The following is a 10,747-nucleotide window of genomic DNA, read 5'->3' as shown; positions in this document are numbered from 1 at the left end:
ATATGAGGATTGAACTGTTTTCATTCACTCACCATTTGACGGCAAAGCATTCTTTGCTTGGATCATCTTTATCTAATGAATCTCTATCTGTTCAGGTGCTGGCGGTGTGTTTGCTTACTGAGGGCCAGAGGCTGTACCTGCACTGGAGCCACAAGGTACAAAACAGAGTGCTCTAATGGAACCTGGAACCTGTGCTCCCTGTTTTTCCTAATAAGCTGCGTCCCCCTTGTCCTTGTTTTTTGTCAGACTGGCATCATGGTGACATTGGCGTTCTCCGTCACAGCCACCGCCATCTTGTCTGATCTCTGGAGCAAAGAATGGAAGACCCTCCTCCTGTCCTTGCAGGTTAGATATCTCTGGCACACAGAAACTGCATCAGTGTGTGATGTGATGAGTCACGTTCAGTCTGTGAATCCTTCTCTGTCATGATCCCTTTTTTAGGTGACAGCACCTTTCCTCCATGTGGCTGCAGTCGCACTTATGGCAGTTCTGTCCTGGCCGATAGCGTTACACTTCTTCCGCATGAACAAGAAGGGTGAGTGGCCGGATGAGTGTTTGTCAGATTTGTCAGAAGTGAACACTGATAGTGGTGTGAGGGTCTATATGGATGGGATGCTGCAGCTCTAAAAAGTTATTGCTTCTTCCTCTCAGTCTGATTTTTGCTTTTGTTCCTTTTTGTTACTCGTGTGTTTAGTTTTAGCTTCGACCACCTGTTCCTGTCCTCTGAATGGCCTTGACCTCTGTGTCTGCCAGTCTCTCTCTCTCTCTCTCCCTTTTCTGTCTCCATGGGTACTCTCCCTCGTTGCCATGGTGATTCAGCAGGTAGAGTGATGCTGAGTCATGTCCAGGATGTACCTGGAAACTGTTTTTTTTGCCACACGTCATACCTTATTTTCACAAAGTGTGGAAGTTTGGAGCACCGTCTGTGATACCAGTAGATTTCTTCTCGGTGCTTCTGATTTGTACTGTAGTACAGCAGCTGGAACCATTAACTGTGCTATATTCAGTATATTGTTTCTTTTTCTACTGTTCCTTTGTGCTGCTCAGTGCGTCAGGTGGCCGTCCTGGGTCTCTATCTGTCTGTGCTGTTCTCCCTCTACCTGGTCCCCCTGGGAATGTACTCGCCGTGCATTAAAGAGGCTGGAAAACTGGGAGCTGCACCAACACTCATTGGACACAGAGGAGCACCAATGGTAAGACCGAACAGAACCATGACAGCTGAACCGGTCCTACTGGTGATGAACCCTCAGATGCATTGTGTGTGTGTGTGTGTGTGTGTGTGTGTGTGTGTAGCTCGCTCCAGAGAATACAGTGATGTCGTTCGAGAAGGCGGTGGAAGCTGGAGGAGAGGGGCTGGAGACTGACGTCACCATCAGGTACCAGCCGCTCTCGTCTCCCTGTACGTGTTGTTTGTTTCACTTCCTGATTAAATAATTAAGCACATGACCCGTGTGATGTTTATCAAATCGAGACATTTATTAACACTAGATTACAGTTGGTCACATGAACTGAACCCAAGTCTGTGCTTTGGTGCCACCGACACACATCAGATGCTCGCGTGCTGCTCAGAGGTGATTACTGCCGTGCTAATCCAGTTAGTAGCTAGCTGCCCAATTAGCTCGCAGCTTTTGGTGTGGCACACTGTTTACAGCCTGGACACAGGGATTAGCAGCATGGCATGGCTCAACATCAGCAGGCTAGCTTAATCCCTTGCTGCTAGTCCCCCAGGTTGTTAGTCAGTGTGTTTGTGGTGAGGTGGTCTGTTAGTTGCATGTAGATCGCTGACATCACGCCATGTGATTAAATGACATAATAAGATTTTAGGCTGCTGGTTTATGTTCATGAAGAAGAAAGATGGCTTCATGAGAGCTGGACTTAACTCCATGGGATTAGGATGACGGTGGCTTTGACTCCTCCCTGCTTTCATCCTGCTTTGATTTCATGTGTTGTTTTGTTTCCATCTCTGTCCACAGTTATGACGGGATTCCCTTCCTGATGCATGACATCACACTCCAGAGGACTACAAATGTCGCTGAGGTTTTTCCAAACCGGACTCACCTCGATGCCTCCATGTTCACCTGGGCTGAACTTCAGCAGCTAAATGCCGGAGACTGGTTTCTATCGGTGCGACCAACAACCACACGACACACACCTCAGAGCTGTGTTACTGGAAATAAAACATTTTTCTGCGACTTTAAATTTGGCTCCTCTATGCATCCAGATGTTTACTCTGCTGCACTCATCTTATCTCTGACAGAGGGATCCTTTTGGTACTGTGTCATCCCTTTCTGAGGCTGACCGCTCCCAGGCACAGAACCAGTCTGTTCCCTCGCTGACCCAGTTCCTGGAGGTAGCTGCCACAAGCGGCAGGCTCATCCTGTTCGACCTGCGCAAGCCACCGTATGGACATCCGTACAGTCAGTCATACATTAACACCACTCTGCAGGTCATACAGGCCCACATCAACTCCTCACAGGTAACCAACTCAGACGCATGTTCAGATTCACATTTGACTGGAAGATGACAGAGAATTCTAAATGTATGGATGAAGTATTGTTTTTCTTTTTCCAGCCGGTGTTGGACCCTTCCAGATTTGTGTTTATTTGTGTGTGTTTATTTGTGTGTGTAGGTGCTGTGGCTGCCATCTGAAGACAGGGAGCTAGTCCAGGCTATGGACCCAGAGCTGCAGCAGACGTCCGGAGAAAAGGCTTCTATTCAGGAGCTGACAGACGGTCACATCACCAGACTGAACCTGCATTACAGCACCATGTCTCAACAGCAGATCCGGTACACAGTCCTTCACTAATGGAATCACACGCGTCGTGACACAAGAGTCGCTGCACAATGTAACAACAGAAATGAAAATGTAGAAAAGAGACAACACCAGAAAATAATCGGTTAAAACCAAATCATAGTCAGGCCTTCAGTTATGCAATCACACCCATTTACACAGTGACCCTGCTCATGCTGAGAGATATGTGACATTTTACTGAACTTTGAAAATCTCCTCTAAATGTGCATGTGTGTCGTTACATAACTCATTTTACAGATGGCCACCGCGTCCTCAGTGGCCCTTTGTTGCTGTTAGAACAACCTGAGGGACGTGTGAAGATGAAGATGGAGGGAGAGAGAGAGAGAGAGGGAGAGAGAGGGGGAGGTGAAGGGCAGGTAGGAGAGAGAGGAGAGGGAAATTTGGTTACAGCAAAACTTCAGCGGATGAGAGGATCGGCCGAGCTGATGAGAGGCAGAGGAGGTTTAACTGCGGACGATGAGAACGGCTCTTAAGTTGTGTAAGAGGAAGGAGTGGGAGCTACTTGTTCATAAACAGAAGCAGTGGGAGAACAATCTGGAAAGATGTTGGAGCGAGAGATGGTGGAGTGACTCATGTACGTTGACAGTTGTGAACAGTCTGTCCTCTGAAGTAGTTTCCCTTTGTTGCTGTTGGTTCGTCTTCACTGTAAACACGGGACATTTCGGCTTTGATGGCACCTTGTTTGCCACCAGCTGGAGATGAATCATGTTGTCACTGTGTGGTCCCCCCCCCAATCAAGTCACACCCTCTTCTAGCCGGTCACAGACCCATCGGTCTCCTGGTTATATTTTGAAGTTCTGAGGTTGACTTCCTGGAGTGTGGGATGCTAGCTCACACCTAAAGATATTTTCCTGGAGTCCAGCAGGTAACAGAGCCATTTGTCTCCCGATCATTCCCAGAGCTGGCCCCCCTGGAGTGTGGGACACAGCTCAGGACTCTCTCCACATCAGAGTCTCTTGTATATTGGGAAGGTCCCAGACATCAATGTTGAATGGCAAAAGGCAACAGGATTTGTTACTTTGGTGAGAAACAGGAGGTCGGGTGTCCCAGGGAAGTAACAGTGATTAAAGGAGAGGCTGCATGTACAGATATTAAAATTTCCATCACAATCGACATCTAGATGAAGTCATACTTCCAGCTCTACCAGCAATATGCTCACATAACGGTTCAGATTCTCTGCCCCAAACTACCAAAGTTTAGTTTCATATTTTGAACAGGTAGATTTGCTCGTTGCCACGCTGCTGCCTGCTGCTCCTTGCTGAGTTGGCAGCTCCAGTGTAACAGCACAAGGCAGGAACAATAACAAGGTTACACAACTCTGAGATTATACAGCCTCAGGACTTATAAAGCCTCAAAGAATGATCCCTCAGCTCCGAGCTGAGTCAGTGACTCTAGATTCTCTCTTTGTTTTCACAATGTTTTCTGGGTCTGTGACGGAATCTTTGCTTTTACTGGTCGTCTAAACGTTTCCAAGATAATATGATTTTGAGTTTGTCTCCCTTTGCTCTGTCTGCACAGTAAATACCAGTCACTGAACATCAGCACTAACCTGTATGTGATCAGCCAGCCGTGGCTCTACACCCTGGCCTGGTGTGCTGGAGCACAGTCCGTGACCACCAACTCCATCCACATCCTGTCCCACATCAACAAGCCGCTCTTCCTTATGGTGAGCAGATTCCAAACTCGGAATGTTTTCCATGATCTAGAACTTGCTGTTATTCACTGTGACCGTCAGTCAGGGGGAAGGTTCTTTATCCTGCTGGAGATCTCACCAGCAGGTGATGTGGGTGTTAGGAGACCTGTGACTTTTCTCTTTCACCGCCTGCTCATCTGCCCTGAGAGGTGTTTTGATCAGGAGTCTCTTCTGGTCACTCAGGGGAGTAATGAGGTTCAGGTTCTCTGACCCAGCTCACATGAAGGATCTGTGTCTGTCTGCAGACTCCGGAGGAATACAGCCTGATGTGGATTCTGACTGATGTAGTGTCGGCCTTCCTCATCATTGCAGTTTTCACATTCCATTGGTAAGAACACACACACACACACTGCTCTGTTTAACTGGTGGGGGAGCAGGCCTGAGTCATCCTGGCTGCTGATGAGGTTTTATTATTAACATGTAATCTGAGAGTCACTGCAGCCCACCACCAGACCACCACCACCACCAGACCACCACCAGCAGACCTTCAACAAACCTTCACATCCACTTCACAGTGAAATACTGACCTTCATTATCCACCGCAGCTTTTTGTACAAGTGGAGCGCTGTGAATGTCTCCGGTGAAGACAGCCAGCCTTTCATCTGTCCTTCATGTTCACTGCAGCTGTCAGACTCCAGCGCTCCTGCTGCCATTGTTCTCCTCCGTCCTCCCTTTCATCATCAGCCTCGGGCAGCACCTGGTCACCTGGACTCTGTCACACACTGTGCCCTGTGTACACATCAAAGCAGCTACAGTGCTGCATGTGGCTCAAAGCTAAAGACAGGAGCACCCCTGGTGACGGCCTGTGGCTCTGATCTGTGCTGTGTGTGTCTGTGTGGCACAGGTGGAGAGAGAGAGGCCTGCCCTTCTGGTCTGGAAGCCACCAGGCCCATGAGAATGGACCATACAGCAAGTTCAGGACAGGTATGAGGATATTTTATTTATTTCTGTTCTGTCTACGCTGTGCCTTTATGAGTTAATATGAAACGACTTCATAGTTCCACAGCTGGCTTCATTCTCATGTTGTGTCTCGTCATCAGTCCGACTGTGTTTACATTGATGTCTGAAGTCACTCATTATGCAAAATGTTGAAGTTTTTACAGCTCGTTCGGAATATTCTGAAGATTGTTTTTTTAACATAAACTAGACAATTTTGAAAACGGAATAATTTAGTTTCATTAACAGTTGTAAGTTCCATGAATGTAGGAGAGTTGTTCTGAGCATTCTGACATCAACAGGTGCTTCATCCCTGTCAGTAGAACACCTAGATGAGTGTATCAGTTGATTCAGAGTGATCATGTTTTCAGTGCAGCCTGGCTCACACGAGTCTGACAAATTATTATTTACTTCAAGATTAAATTCCTCTATGCATCCAAATCTGTATTTATTTATTGCAGAGAACATGCTAGATGAAGTGACTGAGAATGATCTTTCTGAACTTCACTCTGCTGCGTACTCATGATGAACACGTCTTTGCATGAAGTGATCTGCTGCTGTATGTTGTGTGTCTGTGTGTGTTTGTGTGTGCTAGACTCATCAGAGGTCATCTGTGTTCGCTGGAGCCCTCTCCATTCTGACCCCTCTGCTGGAGCCCTTGTCTCCCTCCCCTTGGTCTTCAACCCATGACTCCCTGCATGCCACGTCATCCCTTCAGGACTCCTGTATGAACCATGAGCACTGTTCCATCCTGTGAAAAGCCGTCCTTTGGTTATTTTAATGTGCATGTTTGATGCTCAGTCACCTGTTATAGACCTAAACCACCCTCACCTCATGTCATATATCTCTCTCCTGCATCTTTGCATCGACCACCCGCCCCCCCTTGCGGCCTCTAATTTACACTCTACCCCCCTTTGGCAATACAGAAACTCTTTGTGCTCACTTTGCAGAGCTGAGCGACGTGTGGTCCATCTCCAGTGTTAATGTCCGCCCGGACCTACGGAGCACGCCCAGTTCTCCCAGTACTCCACACCTGCCCACCATCACGGAGGAATGACCAGAGGAGGGAGGGGGAGGCAGAGAGAGAGAGAGAGAGAGAGAGAGGGGGGGGGGCAGAAGAAGAAGTAGAGACAAAGAACATCAAACCTGTCTTCACACCTCAACTCAGATGTCAACAGACGTCACCTTCATCCCAGTCATTAAATACAAGAGGGAAGGAAATGGAGTCAGTGAGGGGCAGATCCATTTGATGGCAGGATGTAGGTTCAGGTTCAGGTTCAGGTTCAGGTAAGACACATACACCCTCGTCTGTCTCTCCACTTCCCCCCTCACCTCCATCAACAGGAACTGGACTGCTGGCCAAACCTCGTTCATGAGACACTGTGAGCATGAACACAGGGGTTTCCACTCTATAATCTCAAAGCCCGCCAGGTGAGGAGGAGTTAACCACTGGACCAGAAGCTGACATGCTTTGTGAACATTTTCATCTCTGGTCACCACCAGCTGAGCTCAACAACGCAAGAAACTACACCTCACAAAAAAAAAGAAATAATAATGAGTACATTCAGCCGCTGTAGTGACACGAGTCGCTTTCGCTCTTTAGGTTCTAGGTGATGAAGACCAAATGTTGGAGGAGGAGGAGGTGAACACTGCTCAGAGACATTTGGACGGACGCGCTTTACTTCTTATGTTCAGCTGTACAGATATCAGGTGCATCAGACCAAACTTTAAACCATGTCTTAAACTTTAGTGTGTGTGTGTGTGTGTGTGTGTGAGGTGTTGGACGCAGTGTGTGACCTGAACACTGCAGGACTGACAGAGTGAATGTAAACCCGGGGCTCGAGGACATATTGTTAGTAAGTATATATATATATATATATATATGTTTGTACTTAAGTGAATGTATTATTAATCAGGGCCGTGTTTCTCAAAAGTGTGTGGCTGGTTTTGTGGGGCAGGTTTTTCAGTTCGGCTACAGATTTGTGCCAAATCAAGTTTCAGCTGCTCTGAATAAAGAAAGAGAAACTTTTGAGAAACCAGACCTTGTTCTCTTTTTACAATGCAGTGAATATAGCTTTTGTTTTTCCTCAAATATACGCACACAGAACTTTCTGGAAGTATGACTGTACACTCAGTCTGTGCTATGTTGTCCTGACTTGAGCTGATTTTAAACCCAGAGTGTCTCGTTTGAACCTTTCAGGTGTCAGTCTGTGAGGTTAGGGGCCTTGGTTATGCAGTGATGGAGCTCAAGCAGGACACATTGCAGTAAGTGCCATTTAAAAACAACTGTTCAAAACCACTTTATTAACTCAGCGTAGTGGATCTACAGGACCTTCAAATACAACCGCTGCTGCTGACAAATCACAGGATGCACACAGTGTAGACGTCAACATTATGGCTAAGGGTTCATGGAATGCTAATTGCATAATTTAATTAATGTAACTTTCAGAGACTTGGATAAAGGGCTGGTCTCTTAGGCACCATTCACACTGGAGAAAGTCATTCCAGCTAGAGTAGGATTGAGCCCAGACAGCCTTTAAGCTGGATGCGTTCAGACCTATTTTCAAATCTGACTAGCACACACTTGTGTCCGCACTCAATCCGGCTTCATCCAGCATGTTTGCTGTCCTCCAAACCACTAGGTGGCGCCTCGTAATATACAGAGTCCGTTCACGCCGTGGTAGGACCGCATGTGCACATGCGTCATGCGGTTTTTTGTCCCGTGTCGCGCCCCGTGAACCGGAAGTAGCACATCGCTAACCAGAAGTAGGATGTTGCTAGCCGGATTCGCTAGCCACATTTGCGTTCACACCGGAGCCACATTTGAGCCAATCGGATTGAAATCAAACAGGATACAGCCGGATTCGAGGTGTTCACACTCAGAAAAAAACACATCTGGATTGATCTAGATGCGGCCAAATCCTGCTTAAGCCACATTTTTTCCCCAGTGTGAACGGGGTATTATACATCTGGTCTCTGGTCTAATATCTTAAAGGTAAAGGTAGGAGATTTCATTCTGATGCACTTTTTGTTAAATTAGTGTAACTTCTCTTTACAATCCAAGTTTGTTTTCTCATTAAAACGAAGAATATTAATCATCTGTGGAAGCTATAAAACGCTAAAAACATCAGCCAATCCTCCGGGTGGACCCTGTAGGAGTATTGGCTGGTTGTCACTCTCTTCCTGCTCTGCGCGCACCAGAGAGGTACGTGCATGATGGCCGAAGTCACAGACCGCAGCTCGTCTTCAGGTGATGCGCGTCCATGTGATTGGAGGCGTGGCTTCAGGCTGAGCTCCGAGAGAAAGGGGCGTGTGTTTACTTTCCAAATCTGGCTGACTCACTGAGTTTTAAAACCTCCTACCCTACCTTTAAGACCGAAGCTTCCGTCACTTGGATTTGTTCAAAGTTTAGTTTCAAACTCAACAGGCAGTGTAGCAGCGGTCAGAGCAGCTGCACTGACGAGCATCACAGCAGATTTGTCAGCACGCTGTAAATCAAATCTAGCCTACATCAAGAACATGTGAATTCAAAGGAGCTCAGGCCTTTTCTCCTCACTTTCCTTCTAGTTTTGGTATCTCTGTGGCCAGATGGCGTATTCTCAGTGCATCATATGCCTGGAGTCAGCTAGCTAACTCGCACTTTTGCTCGGTACAAACATGCAGAGGTTCTGCCTCCATTATCTTTGCTGTTAAGTCAATGTTTAGGGCAAAACCATGGCAGTATTCTATGTTTTACATGCAGCATGCTGCTGTGCTGTGCATGTTAGTTCAGTGAAGGTGATGCAAGCAACCTGAAATATTGCATCCAGACTAGGAATAAAATTAGGATTAAAAAAACGAGAGAGATTACTGTCAGGTCCACAGCTGGAACATCGTCTCAAAGTGGTCTGATGCATGAACAGGTTTGTTTCTCTGTAAAACAGCAAAGCTTTAATTGTTTTATGAGCCATCATCATCATCATCATCATCATCATCATCAGTACAGCATATCTGCTCCGCTGTCCTCATGTCTGTGAGTTTGTTATGTTGTTGTTTTTATAGGATACATCATGTGGTACCAAGTCTTCTGCTCTGACATGCTGGCTGTGCTCAAAGTTTTAATTTGTAAGAATCTGTTCCCGTGCATCTGTGAACATTAAGACGTTCAGTAAACACTGGATCTTTTCAATCAGTGTGTTTTGAGTTAAAGCATCTGAAACTATGAGCATAAGCCCGACAGCATCTCAGATCCTAATGCACTCAGACTCAGACAGAGGTGCTGTGCAAACATTCAAACATGAACCTAAAGTGTAACAGTCCCGATGCTTTCAATGGCTTAACTCTCTGCAGCCTTTTACATCCTGTGTTGTACTTACCAGCTGTTTATTCCTCTGTTTTTTTACTGTAAGTTTTGTGATTATACCTGCTGTCTGCTGGCATTAAACCATCACTGTTTGTTATGCCTCAGTGTACAGATGTTCTATGACCTCTGCACTTAAGCTGCTGCGGCCAGCCGGTGTTCATTTGGAGCAACAGGACTCTGTCCTGTAAAGTGTTTTGATGTTTAATTCTACCAGCGAGCTACAGTCAGAGTCCACATTAGTGGTGGTTATGTGTAACATATGAAATTATTTTATGTAACAGCTACACTGTAAAAAAACTTTAACTAAATGTACAAATTTAAAATGATAGAAAGATCAAGGATAGAAATATTTAAAAAATATTAAATTATTATAATAAACAAGAGAAAGTGAACAACCAGGAGCAGCAGAACACAAAAACCTTTGCCCTATGTTCCACTTATGCTTCATAGATTTGGAGGTTTGATCATTTATTAATGAGTTTAAACACATTTTTTCAGTGTTTTGTACAAAAATGACAGCACACATTACAGACGTGTGGAAACAGGAAGTCACAGACTAAAGGCTAAAACCTGGACAGCAGCACAACGTACACAAAGATCCAAAATGAAAGACTGAACATGAAGGTTTCAAATGAAGTGATTGGCACGGTTACAGTACCGGACTGTTTGTTCAGGATACAAACAGCCCGGTGCAGGTCACACAGTGAGTCAGATCCACAAGGTCTGATTTAAAAAACTAAATATGGAAAGAAGGCAGAGGTCAGACTGACAGGACGGAGTCTCAACAACACAACACACAGAAGATTTATGCAATGTATATTTTTTTCATTTAAATTTAAAATAACCTCACTACTCACCTCCAAACACACAGCTCCACACATGGATAAAGGATTTGAACATCTGGCTTCACAGCAGGAATGTACGACATCTGTGAAACGGGTGAGTATCCTCCGATCACTGAGTG

The 10,747-nt window shown here is 45.9% G+C and overlaps 1 protein-coding gene across 1 annotated transcript in view; it reads right to left on the bottom strand.

The window, feature by feature from the left end:
- The window catches only part of LOC114444601 (scavenger receptor cysteine-rich type 1 protein M130-like), a 902,860-nt gene that overhangs the window by 662,915 nt on the left and 229,198 nt on the right, over positions 1-10,747 (bottom strand). The window lies entirely within an intron of this gene.

This window comes from Parambassis ranga, chromosome 13 (assembly GCF_900634625.1).
Source record: "Parambassis ranga chromosome 13, fParRan2.1, whole genome shotgun sequence".
Classification (NCBI taxonomy): domain Eukaryota; kingdom Metazoa; phylum Chordata; class Actinopteri; family Ambassidae; genus Parambassis; species Parambassis ranga.
The sequence above is the reverse complement of the archived record's forward strand: the minus strand, read 5'-3'. Positions and strand labels throughout refer to the sequence as shown.